The following is an 18,821-nucleotide window of genomic DNA, read 5'->3' as shown; positions in this document are numbered from 1 at the left end:
GCCTACTTTAGGCCCTGAGTAACGCAGTATGGAAATGCAGCTTTTAAAAAGAAAAATGAGTCCATCCTGTCTGATACCTTCTCATCAATATTTTTAAAATACTCTCTAGAGTAGGAGTAATATTTACTTGCCTTTTACTTAGTGAGCATCCTAGCAGTATAAAACAAATGCATTTCTGAAAAAGAAATTTTTAAAATACCAGTTCATTCCACTAGCATACTCTCAAATTCTTACAAGAGTTTCAGTATCAAAGGGAACCAAGGCAGACTGGTCTAGTATACATCTCCTTCTGGAAGAACTTGAGTAGCCTGGACACCTGGACGTGCGCAATCTCTTACTGCTTCATTATTTACCTGGGCTGTTTTAACACATGCTGTCCACACTGTGGTGCTCACAGCTTGAAGGATGGAATGATTATACTCTGGTAGATCTGATGCGCTGAAGATGGCACAGAAGCGCTTCATTTTAATGAAGTATTTCAGTAAAAGGCTTAGTTTGCTCTGTTTTGGCCCAAAGCTAACTTACCCTGTTGCTCTTCTGTCAGCATGTTTGAAGAAGCGGTTGTACTTGGAGGAGTGGGCAGGCGGAGAGTTGTTCTGATGACAGCCAAAAGCTCAGCTCAGTGAACAGAGTGCAAAACCAGAATGTACTTCCCTTATGCTGTTAAAGTCTCATGAGACTATAGATATTTCAGGTTGTATTATACTGTGACAGTGGTACTGGTTCTCAAATTTTCAGAGAGCAAAGCAGCTTTCTGCTGTTTTGTTCTTACCACTGAGGACATTGCCAGCAGACCTCTTCATGCAGCTGTTACAAGTTATATTGCTGTAACTGACGAAGACAGTTTTGACAATACTGTGTTGAATGCTTTGTTGAACTCTTAACATGCAAGGTTTTTGTAGTCTGCCTAGGCAGTGCACATGTTCCTGTAACAATTCTCTTTGATTTCTAAATTTTTAGCCATTTTAAAGGATTACTGCCACTATCCTGTATATCAATTTACTGACATAAAGCACCATTTATCAGCTGATGTGAACTCTCCTGTTGCTAGCAAACTTCCTTCTGCTTATACACCCAAAGAGTATAGAAATGTTTGCAGTTGTTCAGCAAGGATAAATAGACTACAAAGCATTTCTGAATGCAGTATTGTGGCTTTTAACAATAAAACCTGAAAGATCTAGAAGGTCCTTTGAAGAGAAGCAAGGAAACCTTTAAGACGATTACTAATGAGAGGAATAGTATTGCTTTGTGTCTTAGTTCCCCCATAAGTTTAGATTGGAGAAGAGAGAAAGCATCGCTGAATGAGTGTGTAACTTGACAGCTTGTACTGAAAACAGTTTTGCTTTTCTAGTGTGTGTTTCTGTCACTTTCATTCATTGCTTCTAGTACTCAGCAGCCCCAGGTGCAAGGTTGGCATAGTCTTCAACTGGATTAATGACTGTCCTGACCAAAATGATAGGTGGGTTTAGGCTGTCTTGAGTTAAAAGACTGAAACTTTGGTAAGCACTAAGGCTGTCATATGAAGGGGATAAAAATGCATAGACAGGAGAAATGGGAATGGGAGGAAGGAATAGTGCAGGGCCATGTATTCTCATATCTTTGTCATGCTTTGATATCGATGAGCTACACTTAACATACATGCATAGCTAGTGGGAGTTTAACTCTTTCTCAAAGAAATCTTGAATCTTCACTTACTTTACAGAGAATCTTTGGCTGGATAAGTTTGCCTGACAAAGTGAGTAGCATTAGTACCTGATCAAGATTGCTTATGGATGTTTTTGCTCTTTCTCAGCAGAAACATACACTCCAAGTCACTAAAAATAACATACTTTAATGTTCATCATTTGTTTGAAACAAAAACAAAAAACAACTCTTTCATCTTAGGTTGCTGCACTGCTACTTTAAAGGAATGATAATTTAGCGTATATTTAAATTCTTGCAAGGGTGGCAACTTGTAGTCTTGATGCTTTCTGGAATTAGAGATCTAATCAATAATGTAGGATTTGTATTTTCATCTTAAATGAATGTTTGGGTTTTTTTAAAATAATAAAGAAATTGCAACAGTTGCTGCAATTTCATTCTTTTTACCTGAATAGTGAATGTTGACTCTTAATCCAAAGCGTACAGTGTACTGTTCATAGACTGTAAAAACTTTAAGTGACTCAAAACAAAAAAGACTTTGGGACTTTAGTACCTAAGTTTTTAATCCCCTTCCAAAGTATTTTTTTCTTTTATCACTGAGTCATTTTGACTTAGATCTGACTGTAAATTTTTAGTTAATCTTTAATTTTTTTCTTAGTATGCTTCTCTAAAAGAATTTCTGATTCTCCTGACAGGCCACTGTAGATTAAAAATTGAAATGCAGACCGGTGTTTTGTATTGGCCACTGGCTAATTTTGTTTATTTCCTTCTTGCTTTTGTAAAATATGTCTTTTTTCATTTTACCTTTGCCCATCGAGCCAGTTGAGCTGCTTCTACTTGGCACTTCTTGCAGGATCACACAACTCACTAAACATATGCTGTGGTCCTCAGGTCTGTGTTAAAACTTATTAGATAAAATTTGCTAAAAGCAGACTGCAAATCAAACAAACAAAAAATGGATAACACTTAGAAGCTATCAAAATAGCAGAGTGTTTTTGTAAGACGTTTTTGGAGATTCTTTTTGACAACAAACAATCTTCAAGTATCAATAACTTTCCTGTCCCTAAACAGAACATTTGTTAGAACAGGAAGAGTTATAGAAAAAAGGTGGTCCTATGGTAGACTGCATCTTAGGTAGGGGAAGGCGTGTAGATGCTCTGTACAGAAACAAAAAGTTTCTAGGAAAAGAATTCCCCTTTGAAGTAAGAGATCTTTTATGTAAAGTGGAAGAAAACTAAGGCTTCCTTCTTCTCAGTCACTATAAAAATTAAATTTGAGTGTCCTTCCTGCAGAAGATGGGAGAAATACCTGTTGGCCCAGACAAGTCCTTGACAATGCATCAGTTGCTCCTGAGCTGGAGAAGGACATTAATTGCCTTCAGCAGATTTATCATTTAATAGCTATGTCCGAGTCTCAGTGGAGAAAATAATTATAAATTGGGCTGTGCCTTCATGCAAAATTATGCTTTATGAAAATAAAAAACACATGAGAGTCGAGTTAAACCTTAAGATGGCAATACTATGGTGCAAATCTTCCCCCTTCCCCATTTTTTAAAAATATAGAATTATTTTAAAAACAAATGCAGAAGGAATGGTTATTTTTATTCTTCATGGCTCATTTGTGAAATCTCTAAATTCTTCAATCTCATCCTAAATGCCATGGGTTGCAAGAGATGATGCAATATATCATGGTGTTAACTTTTTAAGATCTATCTAATCCTACTGTGAAGTAAGAAGTATCAAAAGGCTTTTTGAGTGGGTTGAAGGAGAAAAGGAAGTGTTTCCTAAAAGGTAAACATAAGTATTGTTCTGTGTTGAGTGCCTCTGACAGACAGATGTACCAGAATATGAAAAATACTCTTTGGAATGGATCTTTTAAGTAGCTGGGAGCTTCTTGTATCACATTGTCATGATTTAAAATAGAAGCATTTCTAGCAGAGTGAGTAATATTTGATTTTTAGAACAGGATTCAAATGCAGGTAAGAATCTTGACCTGAACATAGCATATTTCTATTTTTATACTTTGCATCATGTGTGGTTATAATTTAAGTGGTCTGTCTTCAAGAGAAAAGCTGTCAGTGCATTCATGTGAATGTGCTGGGTTTTAGTTTCCAGAGAGCACCTGGAATTCAAGCACAATGCAGAAGCATGGGGTTCTTTCAGTGGGCTATAACTCTGTCAGTTTCAGTTGTCAGAAATCTAAATGCTAAGACATACTAGAAATAAGACCTCGAGTTGCTCACTTAGCTTTGCAAAGGCTCAAGCTGCATATGGAAAGCTAATCAAACACAGGCATTGTGCATTAGCTAATGGAAAATGATTATCTATGGCTTAATCCCAAGAAAGAAGTTGTAAGCCTTCTTTTAGTTTTGTAAGTAATGGTTATGAGGTGGGAGGAATTTTTCATACTGATATCCTTAACTGTTTCATCCAAAAGGTATGATCTTGGCTATAAATGTGCAGCAAGGCTCACAGAGGAATGAAGTTTGCAATGAGGGCTAAAGGCATGATCTTGAAATAAGACTATTCCTTATGTTAAGGTGCAATGGAGGCTGGGAAAGAGTTATAAAGGAATTGCATAATAAAATTTTGAAGCTTGTAATATTCACATTCAAACAATATGCTATTCTATCACACCAGTCTTTTTAAAAGAGTATTAATAAGCCTGAGGTTATATCAGGATATGATGCACTATGTTGGTAAGAAAAAATGAAAACTTTCCATAGCTCGGGCAGTTCCTTTCTCTTTTCCCTTTAGAAGAAAAAATGCCTCAGTGCAGACCCTTGCTGTGAACTAGGACAGCTGAGCTCCAACACCTGTTTCTTTTCCCATGTTATTTCTCAGAAGTGGGAGGTTGACCTCACAGACCAGTGTCTCTGGTGGGCAGTGTCTCTGGTAGCCTCTGTCGCACATGTGTGGGTTAGCCCCAGTGGTTTTCAGAAAAAGTCAGAAGCTGGTCACAATGAACATGAGCCTGAGAAATGGGAGTAGCAGAGACTTCAGGAGCCTCAGCTTTGACATGCAGGATGTGTGCTGCTGTAGAGAGTTTTAATGACCATGTGAAGACACAGGGGAAGGGACTCTTTAAAAGGTCATCATTGCATCACTGTCATGATGTATCATAAGGTAAGGAAGAATACATGAGGTATAGAGGTGAGCAGACACAAAAGCCCGTGGGGTGTTTCCTCTGCTCAGGCCCATGCATGCTCATTTGAAACTAAGGACAAGGCCACTCTGTTTTGGGGACAGTGAGTTCATGCTCATAGATGTAGGTTGGTCTGTGCCTGTTGGTCCTTGGGCAGTGAACTTGCCCTGTCATGTTTAAATTAGAGTGTAGACATGGCATGGAACATTAAGTTGTTTCTGGCCATCTTCCTTTGACGTGGAGTGCAGTTTTAGGCAAGTGACTTAGGCCATAGTTTCATTATACTTGCAACTTTAATGACAGTACTGGCTTAAGGAGTTTGTATCCTCATGCCTGTGTATGCTGCCCTTCAAATTATGGCCACACAAGCTGTTGGAAAAGCAGTGCTGTAAGTGAATAAATGAGCTGATCCAGGTGAATACAGTTCTTGCACAGAACAGCATGCCAGGGTATGAGAGAGCAATATGGGTTTGAAGGCAGCAGCAGAATGAGAAACTTTTTAAGGATATTTCATGACAAGGTAGCTATGCTGACTTAGGTATTTATTTTGTCCGTTGCTTGCTTCCTACAGAAAAGAAAGGTGATTTGGCCAAGTCCTTACAGTTAAGAAACTGGGTTGCCATCCCATGATCCCTCTTTCAGTAGTGCAGTAATATTGTTTATAATGTATCTTAACCTTTTCTTGCTAGGAGACAGTTAAAATGGAAGAGGAAAAAATCTTAAGGCTTGTCATGTTAGGCAAAATGTAACTTGCACGGAATATAACTAGGTAAGAGTGGGAAGGATGCACTTCTCAGAGTGTAAATATGGGCAATCACTGTCATAGTGATAGGATGACTCACCAGGTTATACATTTGTAGATAAATTCTGCTTTACAGTTCTGCATGTACATTTAAAACCACAGAATGTTTGAAGTCTGAGTCTGGACTCAGCAATCCTTTTCATTTGTGCATGACCACCTATGCAACTAACTAAGAAACAGGAGCTACATTATGGAAAGGGACAGGGGTTTCAGACTTGCATTTTAGGAGAGAAATAAGTACATGAATTTTAGACTAATCTATCTGGCATGTAGCAATTGCAGGGTTTTTTGTGGAATATTCCCTATGAGAATTTAAGAGCTTTATGAGGTAGATAGATTTAAGAACTGTTGCAAGAGGTCAAATGAAAATCCCAAATGTCTGCAGTACTTTATTTTGGAAGCACTTTACCCAAGTTAGGTGAGAACACTGTGGTTGTAACCTTGGAGAAACAGAGGATACAGTACCAAATGCTATATATATTATGTTCCTAGTAACCTGACAGAAAAGAAAAACGTACCTTTAACCAGCAGTGGCCAGAGGTGTATGCTGACAACTAACAACAGCCTTGACCACTCCTCTTGGCTGAAAAGACTGCTTTCTTCAACCAGTTGGTCACCTGCCTATTATAACAATTAACTTACTCTGTTTTGTTCTTCTTTACCCCTTTCCTCTAATTTTAATTTTCTTTCTTCCTTTTGTATTGTACCGTCTAACTCTTTTACCATCTCGGTTTCCCCTGCCCTTTTCCAAGCTTTTTTTGATTCTCTTTTCTTTCCCTCCCTATATATTAGCAGGCAGAAATATACAGAAAATATCAGATAATGATGAAACAATCTGGAGTTAAAAATCTTCATTCAGGCTACTGTGTGACCTCTCAGGTTGTTTCATAATGATGTTATTTCCTTAGGGCCCAACATGCTCAATATTCTCGTATCTTACATAAGTTTGTTCATTAATTTTGAGTGGCTGAGTTGAAATTAATAGGATATTTTATTATTAAAATAAGGGGAAAGCTTGTTACAGGTAACTTACAGATTTGAGATTTAACAGATTTATATGCAGTACGTAAAATGTCTTGGTTTTGAGCCTTCCTCTTGAGAGTTGTCACATTTCACTCCTGTGTTTAGAATTTTTACATTTTTAATTTTTACTACAGTTAATGAAGAATTTAAGGCTTCCTTTCAATGAAGACCATACAGATAAGCATTTGCTGATTAATTTTTTCTTGACCTCAGATGATAAACATGGTCTTGTAAATTACTTCTTTCCCTCTAGCCAATTATTAATTTCTGTGATTAAAATACTGTAGATACAAACTTATCTGCTATTCCTGTTGTTCATATAGTTAATCTCTGAATCAGCAATTGATGTCTAGTTAATTAGAATATGGATGCAGAGCATGTATTTTTCAGACTGAAAACGCAGTGATTTTTTTTCAGAGGGCTTTTCTTTCTTCAGTGTCTGTTGTTTTTATAGTTTTGAGTGAAATCGAGAGAAAGCAGATAATAATGTGATCTAGAAGTGAGTCCTTTTAATGCTATGGCACAAGGTCTGTGGAAAACACAATGGTTGCTGTTGAAGAACAGTTGGTATGTTTGTTCTCTTGGCAAAACTATTTTAACTCAGCATAACTTGAGTTTTTCCAGAATGCTATTATGGCACTCTGATTCTCATCTAGCTAAGGTGTATTCATGGAGACATCTTTCTCCTTCCTCTTCTTCGTTAATGTAAATATCAACATAGAAACAAACTACTGGGTCCTGTGCAACTGATAAGCTGTACGGGTAGTTCTCGTAACGAAAATATCTCATTTTGCTTGTTTTAGACATGACCAGTGCTTCTGTAATATTCAGAAGAATAATTTCCAAGTAGTCCAAATAGTTTATGCTTGAGCAGAACTGTAAGATCTTATGCTGGTTTTGGCTGGGGTAGTTAATTTTCTTCATAGTAGTTAGTATGGGGCTGTTTTGGATTTTACTGAAAACAGTGTTGATAACACAGGGATGTTTTAGTTACTGCTGAGCAGTGCTTACACAGAGTCAAGGCCTTTTCTGCTCCTCACACCACCCCACCAGCGAGGAGGCTGTGGGTGCACAAGAAGTTGGGAGGGGACACAGCCGGGACAGCTGACCCCAACTGACCAAAGGGGTATCCATACCATAGGACGTCATGAGCAGCATATAAAGCTGGGGAAAGAAGATGAAAGGGGGGGACGTTTGGAGTGATGGCGTTTGTCTTCCCAAGTCACCGTTATGCATGATGGAGCCCTGCTTTCCTGGAGATGGCTGAAAACCTGCCTGCCAATGGGAAGTGGTGAGTAAATTCCTTGTTTTGCTTTGCTTGCATGTGTGGCTTTTGCTTTACCTATTAATCTGTGTTTATCTCAACCCATGAGTTTTCTCACTTTTACTCTTCCGATTCTCTCCCCTATCCCACAGGGGAAGAGTGAGCAAGCAGATGTGTAGGACTTAGTTGCCAGTTGGGGTTAAGCCACAACAATCTCCATGGATTCTTCAAAGCTTTCTACCACTGTAGTTTATTACCTTTTCAGGGTAATTTTTTCTTGTGAATTGCTTGTTTGTCAGTGGCATTATGTTAGCAAACTTCTAGTTGTGCAAGTTCTAAATTTCTGTGCAGCCTAGAAATGGAACAAGAAAAATGATGATTTGGCAAACACTCTCTCTTGTACAATGCAACCCTCAAACATCACAAGTTAAAAGTTAATTTGCCTGTGATTATTAAAGCTTAGGCATTAAGACTGCTAGTCAGTGTAATTCCTAGTATCAGTGTCTGATGAAATGAGCTGAAATGTTTGCTTTTTATATGGTGCTGTTTATGCTATGCCACAGCTCAGGTCTCCCAGAAAAAATTGCATTAGTTTGGTCCTGTGGCACCATAGTTGAGGTCTGAATATTTGAACGATCGTCTCTGGAGATGAAAGGCTAAGGTAATACTTTAACAGAAGTTGATCTACAGATTGTTCAAAGCAAAATAACATCTCCCTGTCAACTCTCTGAAACACAGCTGTAAGAAACAGAATTCCAAGGTAATTTACTTCTGTCTGGTTGCTTTTGTATTCCATTGACTATCATGTTGTTCAGCACCTTTATGCTGTTCTAGAATAACTCCCTGTGTAATGATAAATAATTAAATCTATAGTTTTATAGACTCCATGTATCTACACAGTCACTATGAAACATCGTTAAATGTGAACAGTGTAAGTATAGAAACAATTGAACTCTCTCTAAAACTGAGAATCCCAATGAGAGACAAAATATAAAACTTCAAAATAAATTTATCATTAATAAAATAAAGCAGAATTTCATGCCTAGATCACATAGTTTTTAATAGATCACACTGGTAACTGATAATATGCTTATTTAAATTAATATCTATGTCTTTTCAGTTTCATATATTCACACAAGAGCAATATTAAAAGATTGTTTAATTATCCATTCTTTAAGTCTCCTGAGATTCAGGAAAAAATCACACTGATGAATAAAAAGCGAAAAACATTATAACTGTCAATCATTTGTATAATTCAATTTTTTAACAGCATGTGACTCAATTACTGGGGGCATTAATAGAGAAAATGTAGATTGTCTTCCCTGGAAAATAGATTTAGAATACCATGGGTGGCCTGTTCCACAGAAAATTAAAAGAACATCTCTGTAGTTAACACTATGCATTTTTCAACAAAAATTAAGACAGTTCTGGACAGTTGCTTGTGAAAACAGACCATGGAATTTAATTGGGATTTCAATTCTTAATCTTCCAGCAGTGCCTCTCTGTTAATATGGTAATATTAGTAAATGTCAAGTCTCTGAACCTAACTCAGTGTGTTAACATGAGATCTTAATAATTAACAGCCTAATCCAGTCCTCCTAGTGCAAGGCCACTGGAAGTCTCTAAAACATAATTACATATTTAGAAATAATTAAATGGAAAAAACCATAGTGTTTTTCAAAGAATTTTTAAAAAAATAATGTTTTCAAGTCTTTTCTTTAATGTTTTCTCTTTGTAAATGTTCTAACATGTTCCCCTCATGATCCCCACCACTCAGAAAGCACTTTGTGACTCATTAGTTACAACCAACTATTAAAACCTAGGAGTGCATTTTAATGCTTTATATTCGAAAATAACTGGTTAACACAGTTTAAAATTCTAACATATATATTTGAGAGAAAGATGATTGTTCATTAAAAGCCCCTACTAATCAAAAGAGAGACTACATTGCTACAATGAATCTTGAGTTTGATTCAGCTCTAAAATAGTTTCATGCATTCTGTGTTTAACTGTTAGAGGTTTAAGTTAAAGTTGTAATATTAGTTGTAGAGCTAAGCTATCAGCTGCAAACCATTTCTTTGATTTTCATGGACAAGTTTTCTAAAATTCTCTGACTACCATCTTGAGCTGTCTTTTGAGTAATCCAAAATACCTTACTGTAGATAGGTAATGAATGCATGCAACTAAAATGGTGAATTTGTTTGAAAATTACTCTTCTGTGCTGTTCCAAGTGGGTTTACAGAATGTTGAGGATGATGCCATTTCCAAACTAAAAAAAAAGAAACCCCTGTTCTGGTTTCGGCTGGGATAGAGCTAATTTTTTAATTTTTTTTTTTCTCTTCCTTCTTAGTAGCTAGAACAGTGATGTGTTTTGGATTCAGTATGGGATTTGGTATGAGAAGAATGTTGATAATACACTGATGTTTTCAGTTGTTGCTAAGAGATCAAGGACTTTTCAGCTTCTTATGTCCTGCTAGTGCGCAGGTACACAAGAAGCTGGGGGTGAGCATAGCCAAAACAACAGATACAACGGTCTGTTGGAATATTCCGTATCATGTAACATCATGCTCGGTATATAGATAAGGGTGGATCGGGATGCTCACTCTGGCTTCTGAGATTGTGGTCTCAGGATTTTCTTTTCTCTGGGGTCACTATCCAGGAACAGGCTGGGCATCAGCTGGCAGGTGGTGAGCAATCACATTGTGCATTACTTGTTTGTATTTTCTATTATTACTATTAACCTTGTTATTTAAATTTTATTTCAATTATTAAATTGGTTTTATCTCAACCTATGAGTCTGCTTAACCCTTACCCCTCAAACTCTTTCCCCCATTCCTCAGGGGTGGGGGAGGGTGAGCGAGCAGTTGCGTGGTGTTTGCCTGCCAGTCAGGTTTAAACCACAACACCCCAAATCAACCCTAATTCTTTTTCTGGAACATTCGACTACTGAAACTCAATGCATTTATTTTTACTGTTGTGGCCCATCCATGAATATGCTATTTTTCTCCATGCTGGGATACCCTTCAATTGTCTGACTTTAGGATAGAGGCAGCAGAACAAAGTGGATTATATTTAGAAGTTGATTAGTTTCAGTATGTTTCTCATCATACTATTCTACACCATAGTAGTTTGTGAATATATGCATTTCTAGTATCAAAAGACTCTGTCCTGCTCTAGAAACATTTCTTATGTGTTGCACTATGAAATTGTCACATAACTGAATTTCTGGAACTCTTGCATCATATTTTCTACTAAAATGCAACTTTTAGAGCTGCCTGCTAACTTTTTTTTTTGTTAATATACTTCAAGACAATGGAGTGTGAGCTACTTTTCACCCACTTTTCCAACAGTACTTTTAAATTTATTTTCTGAGAACTCAGTAGAGCAGTGTGTAAGATCTTTAAGCCATCTTTCTTGACCAAAAAAAGGGAATGCCAATGTAAAGGAAGCCAACAGTCTTAGATGTTTGGGTGCTTGAATGCTGTTCATACAACACGTTTTATATCTGTATCATGCTCATAATACATAAATGTTAGATACTTTGGCAGTCTGACCATGAGCTGTATATGATTTTCCTGTAGGAACTGCTGGAAAGACAATACAAACTTTTACAGTACGTCTTCCCCCCCCCCAGTATTTTCTATTTTCAGTGCTTATTTTCTGTGCCAGTTTCACTAATAGGAAAAGAAAAAAAACCCAAGAGGTTTAATAATGCACTTGCTGAGTTATGATTACTCTTTCCCAATGTCTTTTGAAATTAGTATTAAATTAACTAATTAATGGTGGACAAAGAAGTCTCCATAAGATTCAACAGTGTGCCATATATAAATTCGCTACATATTTCCACTTGTGATTATAATGAACGCTTTTTATTGCATCATGGCATTTTTAAAAAAAGGCATTTACTCCATTTGTGTTTAGATTACCTTTTAAACCCAGTGAGAATTTAGACTTAAACTTACAGTTAGCATTCATTTCTTTTATAATCATTAGTCATTTGGGTTTTTTCTGTTTAATGGAAGGGCTTTTATTTTTTAAAAAAATGCTTAATCTGTTTAAATTTCTCTTAAGTGTGGGAAGGAAAAGTCACAGTCAGGTTAAGGAATAATGCTATTTTTCTCTTATGTTCTGTCATTTTTACTTGCTCTTATTATTCTTACTACTCCAAGAATTTCTTAATATAGTTTTTTAAATGAACTTGAAAGAGTGTAACCTGAGTGTTTCAGAAAGTTGAGTGTTTCAGAAAGTTGAGTGTTTCAGAAAGTTGAGTGTTTAAAATGCCCGATATAGCTAAACTTCTGTAAGTTTTATATTGTATTGATGGATTGTCAGAGCAGATAGTTTTCAAAGGTCAGTACAGTAGCAGAATACAGATTTAAATACAGATTTTTCATTGTGTAAGCAAGGATTGATATATAAGCAAGATTAATTTGTATCAAGAAACACTGAAGCACAGGAAAGCATTATCTAATTTTCAGCAGATTATAAATTACTTCAAAACAAATTACTATGGTTCATAACTTCATCATGGTTTCCCCCAAATGATAAATATGAATTGCAAGTGTATGGGGAAAAATCATGGGAATAATATATTTTGGTCAGGGAAATAGGCAGAAGTTAGAGGATGTGTTGGATTTACCTAATTAAAACATCTAATAAATCTCCATTTTTCAATGTGGAACATCTATTGGAACTTTTTTACACAAAAGGCGATGGGAGAATTAGGCATACATTCAGTATTAGTAAAGACTAGTAAAATGTATAGCTATCCTAGTATAATATATGTAATTTATGATACATATTCGTCCATAAAAATAAAAACAGTTAAAGAAAAATAGTATCATAATGACAAACTAGTTCTGAGATCCAGATCAGCCCTGATGTTTTCCTAGATTGGAAGCTCTTTGATGTCATAATGAAAGCAGTGGAATTTCAGTACAAGTGTGTAACCTGTTCTGCGAGAGTGATTTGTTGACCATGGTAAATGACAAATGTTAGATAGACACGCTCTTTGAGGTGCTGCTAGGCCTGTTCCTTCTGTGCATGAGGCTTTTATAAAGTGTTCGCTATTACTTACACACAGCTAAATGGGAATATCCCTATAATTAGAGTTTTGTATGTCAAACACCAAACATTTAAAAAAATACATATCTCTGGTTATTGTGTTGGGATTAAACCATGAGCTGTGTGTTATTAGCTTGCTTGTAGTGCCTAATGCAGGTTGTAACTAAGGTGTTTATAAATCTTACATAATGCCCTAACACATTATTGCTCTAATCTTGTGTCCTATGTTTTATAATATTTTACTGGGTTTTTGTTTAAATTATATTGCTGTGGAATGTTATCAGTTTTAAAACTTTTTATATCCCAGTCATGAGTAGCAGCCATCACACTTTTGGAATTTCTTCAAAGTGGGCAAAACATGCTTCAGGAATATGTACAAACCTGCTTCATCAAGGTGAGGTTGATGAAATATGCGTTGCTTTGTGTCTTAACGTGCCTGTGGTTTGTATGCAGTACATTGGTTGACAAATGCAAAACATGAAATGCATTATTCCTTGGAGGAGGAAAAACAAATACTTGGAAGTGGAATAATTTTGAATAGATTTGATGACATTTACTTGTTTAAAAAAAAATAAAATTGGTCAATGTATTTGGAAAAGGGAGCATTTTTTAATTAAACAATAGTCTCTCAGTCCTGCTTTACTGTGTCCTTCACAGTTTCTGTCATGCTGATATGTCCTATGTCCTAAAAAATATTTTTCTGAACAAGTTCAAAATTAGCAGTAGATGAAAAAAAAACAATGGTTTTAATTGGAATATGCTCACTCATTGAGGGGGAAATTCACATAATTTGCTGTACTTGAGCTGAAAAAAAAAGAGAGAAAAGAAAAAAAAAAAAAAAAAAAAGAGTTGCTTATTTAATTAACACTGTGATTTTTTTCACCTAGATGGTGGAGAGAAGAAAACTTTTGCCATAAGGGCTTAAGGATTAGATCACATACGATCTGGAAGATAAGTTAAAGTCACACTTATGCTGTTTGGTTTGAAGTAGCTTCTCCTATATCTCTGGAAGCTGGTTCCCCTAAGTCCCAAGAAAATGTTATTGTTGGTGGTGCTTTGGTCATATAACAGATTGGCATGTATCACTCAAAAAACTGCAAAGCAGGTGCCAGTTACCCTTGTAGTGTTAATTGAAAAATAATAAAAATAATACCAAGAGCTGGTAGTAATTACTTTATTTAAATGTTCTTTGACATTAAGACATTAAACAAAAAAGAGCTCCAGATTCTTGTTAATTAGGTACTTGTTACCTATGTACGTAACAGGAATGATTCCTCTTTTCAGTGCAAGGGAGCAGTGATATGGCACAGGAGGTCTTTTTCATTCCTCTTGGTTATCAGTTCACACTGGCATGTGAGCATTAAAACTTGGTCTGATTAGAGAAAGGAAAGCTGGCGATGATTCTAAGGTTTCAGACAGAGGTATTTACATGCCTGTGCTCTTAGGTGTTGATTTAAATTATTATAATAATCATAGGTACATGGCTACTTTTTGTGTCAGATGGTCTTTGACTCTCTTTGCTCCATGTAATAAGGATAGTCTAATACAAATATGCTTTTCCGGATCAATAAAGGGGGAGAAATATGGGAGATTTATCTTTAAGTATTACTAATATTAAATAACAAGATGAATTACCTGTACTTGTTTTCTTCTCCAAAGAAAGATGAAAAAATTTAACTTTTGCATCATCATGCTTTCTCTTCCAAAGGAAGATGACAGAGTTTGGAACTGGTGCACAAGGCTGATGACAGCCACTATCCACACCCTTTGCCATTTTCCCTTTAATGATTTACTCTTTGGATGATCATTAGCTGGAAAGAAAAAATGTTTCTCTAAGCATACAAGACAGCCAGGCTCATATCCCTAATTACTATTCTTTGGAAAGATGACAGCACATTTCACTGTAATTATTGCTCAGCTGGATGTGTGCTTATGAAAAAAGAACTCATTTCAAATTATTGTATAGGATGTTAGGATGGCACTCTCTAATGTGTGGTGTTCGAAACCAGCAAAGAATAGACTTGATATTCTTATTGATTTCTAAGTGTAGCAAAATAATTTGCAATAGAGCTTGTGAATATTCAGTTTCTTTGCACAGAAACTGAGAAACCTGATGTTAAAAAAAAGTTTTAAAACATAATTGAAAGCAGGATTAGACAAAGACATTACTGAAGACAGCTGGATTTGTTTAAAAGACAGCACAACAAGGTTATGGGTACTGTAACTTCAGCATGCAGAGAATCCATGCTTGCATGTAGTAAACTAGCCCAAAGCATTTTAGTATGTCCTTAAAGTATAGTCCTATTTAAAAGCTGACTAGAAAAACTGGAAGGTGCTGCTTGAAATATGTGATACCTGGGTGTGTAGATGTCTCCCTGCTTATTTTCATGATGCAATTAAGTTGTCATTCCACTTTTTTTTTACTGGGTTAATGAAGTATTCTTCACTTCTGATAGTGAAGCGCCAAGAAGGTATGAGCTGGATTTTCTTTCTGCGTATCAGCTGAAAATTGGAGGCCTTATGCACTTAGGAATGCATTAGAACAACCATAAAAGTAACTGAAAGCAGAATCTTACTCTGGATTTTCTACTGAAAATAATTTAATATGCAAAATAATCAGCATCATGAATTTTTGCTCAGATATGTTAGGTGAAGAAGTTGCCTGTGTATAATGGGGAGCAGTATTTAGCCAATCATACCTGAATTACTGGTCATCTTGATATAAAAGGATGCATATTCTCTCCTATGCCATTTTTTTCTCTAATGTGTGAAGGAATTTCATTAAGAGTTGGGAAAACAAGTTGTCCATGCCAATTTTCAGGACAAAACAAAGCATGGCTAGATGAAACTAGCACCTTACACTTGTCTTAACTTAGATCATTAACTTACTTAAAATTCAGTCCACTGAGCATAATGACTTTATATACTGCATCCTGCTAAGAAAAAACAACCAACCAGCCAAACCAGGTATGTTCTTTTGAACTCTCTAATACCTTTTAGTAGTATAAATTGATGCTTAATCAAGAATAACTACACAATGTTTTGCCAAAACATTTGCACTGTGTGTACTACAACTTTTCTATGTCTAATGCTTACTGAATAAAAGCTGTATATTGAATCTAAGTTAAGCTAAGATAGTTCCTTTTGTTATGATATCTTTTAATTTTTAAGATGGTAGCACCTCTATAGCTTTCATATAATATGTTAAGGGGTATTTTGCTTAGTAAAGTTTCATAAATATAAACTGAAGTGTGTATCAGAAACTGTTGTAGAAAAGATAAAATACTATGTAATGGTCTTGTTAAAAATCTGATCATGGCCATTATATATTAAGGTGCTAAATGACACATCAAGGATCATCTTGCCAAAAGGCAGAGATCTCAAAGCAAGCCAAGAATGTTTATTGAAGTAAAGCAAGCCTACTGACTCAGGAACTTCTAGTAAAGGGAGACAAAGGCCTTCAAAGAAAGGTGTTGGCATTTATACCTGTGTTCATGCAGCTGTGTTTGTAAAAGAGTTGGTAGTATTACTTGCTGCATCATTCTAAGATTATGTTTGTACACCATGTTTGTACAGGAGCTAGAAGTATTTACTGCTTCATATGGAGAGACATCAGCTGTCTTCATGCTAGTCCTGGCTTATGTTTTGACCTTCTTTCATACATTGCCACTAGTGTTTGAGTTGAGCTGCCTGTCCCTTATGACAGAGTAATGAACTAGAGGTAAAAATCTGTTGAAAGAGCAGAGTTTGAGTTGGATGAGCAATCAGAAGTGGAATGGAGCATATTACACATCTAAAACAAACCCATGAAGATACTTCCACCATGGGGGGACAGTAGCTATTGCTTTGATGTGCACTACTGCCTATCTCCATCTAAACCAGTTCTTCCAGCTCCCTATCCCTCTTTGACACTTTTCATTCTATGTCTTGTGCTGTATTTGTACTGCTGAAAACAGAGCTCCATGTTTCACTAAAATCAATTGCTAATCCCCTACTATTGGGAAGACTCTGAAAGCTGAGGCAGATACCAATTGAGCAATGTTATTGCCTGGTGTTCCAGTAAATGTGTTAGTTTGTCTGCCCAAACCTGCTGTCTAATCATTCCTGAATGAGCAGAGAAATCACCAGCTATCAGGCCTGATAATCTAAAAAAAAAATCTAAAAAGTTTGAAAATGAGTTGGAATGTATTTGTTTCTTTCCCCCGCCCAAATATGTGACATTGGAACCTACGAGTTACTATGCTATTTCTCATTGAAGGAAGTGTGTGTCTGTATATATATTTTTAAAAGAATAAAAATTGGGGTTTGCATTTCTGATACATGGAGTCTTTCTTACTCTTCATACACAATACTATCTTCTTTATATACTATGTTGTGTATATGTGTAAGATATCCACTACAGAGATCTGAAACAGCCAAGAATTTTAAGAGTTTTTCCCTGTTAATTTTAACTTATGAGTCTTCTACTTCAACTGCTTAAAATAAAACCAAAATGTAACTACATGTTTTTTAACTTCAAAATAAGCAATTCATGGGAAATTTTAGAAATCTCCAAAAAGTTATGTCAGGCAGGTACTGAACTCAGTTTGTCAGAACCAAAATATTTCGTCATCTCTGTTTTTAACATTAGATAGTTCCCAGGTAAAAACAAGAGCTCTTTATATTGTAAATATCAGTACTCAAGACTCTCACTTTTTGCTGGGATGGAGATCTGTATATTAGACCTGTGCCTCAAGATGTTGAGCTCTACTCCTATAGAAAGAAATTTTAAATGAACATCCACAAAAAAGCATTAGAGGAGAAAATGGAATTTTTTTTAAACAGCAAGCAGGCTAAGAGCCAACTTGCATTCTTCCAGAGAGCCTCAAACCTCCTGTAATGCAACCCAGTAAATGTCCCTCCTTGTTTTATTCTTTTAACTCACACTGCTCAGACTGAATCTTTTCCAATTAACATTGCCTGTCACAGTATAAGATCCATGGCATCTACTCCATTGCTTGGGCAGTTAGACTCGTGGGTTATAATCACAGACCTGGTGATTTATAGGATTCTCTGTGTGGGAAAGTTACTGCTCTGTGAGCTAAGGTTTGAATTTACAGAACTGCTAGCTTATTCCACTTCCGTTTTTAAATACAGTTGTGAACAAGCTCATTTGAAAGTGAACTTACAGTACTCAGAATAGGTTACCTGGCAAATTACTCAGCTATAAATTCTAGCTTCAGTTTGTGAAAAGAGGTTGGGTTTGGGTTTGTTGGGGTTTTTTTGGTAGACAAATAAAATTTTTCTTTTTATTGAAACTTATTAATTGCAATTTATGCAATGTTTATAGTTTTATTCTTTTAAGTTAACCCGGTCACTGTTGCTACTATTATTAAGGTATATGAAAAAAGAGCCAATTAAAAAAATATGGAAGTGCTATAGAGCAAAGGTGAAGTACAGAAGTAAGGCCTACAGTATGACTCAGGTTAGCATTCTACCTGAGTTCTGTTCTAAATATGATGACAATATGCCTTAAGCACAAATGGTGCTGTTGCTTGCTCTTATGAGGTACATATCCTGTAATTGTTTGACCTTTCTGCATTCTGCATATACTGCAACATTATAGGTGTGTGTCTTTCTCATCGGCACTGTGGATATTGGGGAAAAAAAATCCTATTAAATGGAGTGAAAAAGTGGCTTACACAGTTAATGGAAACCCAGTAAGACTAAGAGACAAGAGAGCAAGTAGCTTCATCAGAATGCAAAGCGAGTCCTATGGACCAGCTTGGATGGGAACTGCCTTGAAGGAGTTTTTGGTTTCTTTGTATGAAGACTGGTGGTTTTGTTGTGTCAGAAACCACCTGTAATTATTTAATGCTACTAATTTCCTCCAGCTTCTAGAAA

The sequence above is a fragment of the Strix aluco genome, chromosome 1 (assembly GCF_031877795.1).
Source record: "Strix aluco isolate bStrAlu1 chromosome 1, bStrAlu1.hap1, whole genome shotgun sequence".
NCBI lineage: Eukaryota > Metazoa > Chordata > Aves > Strigiformes > Strigidae > Strix > Strix aluco.
The sequence above is the reverse complement of the archived record's forward strand: the minus strand, read 5'-3'. Positions refer to the sequence as shown.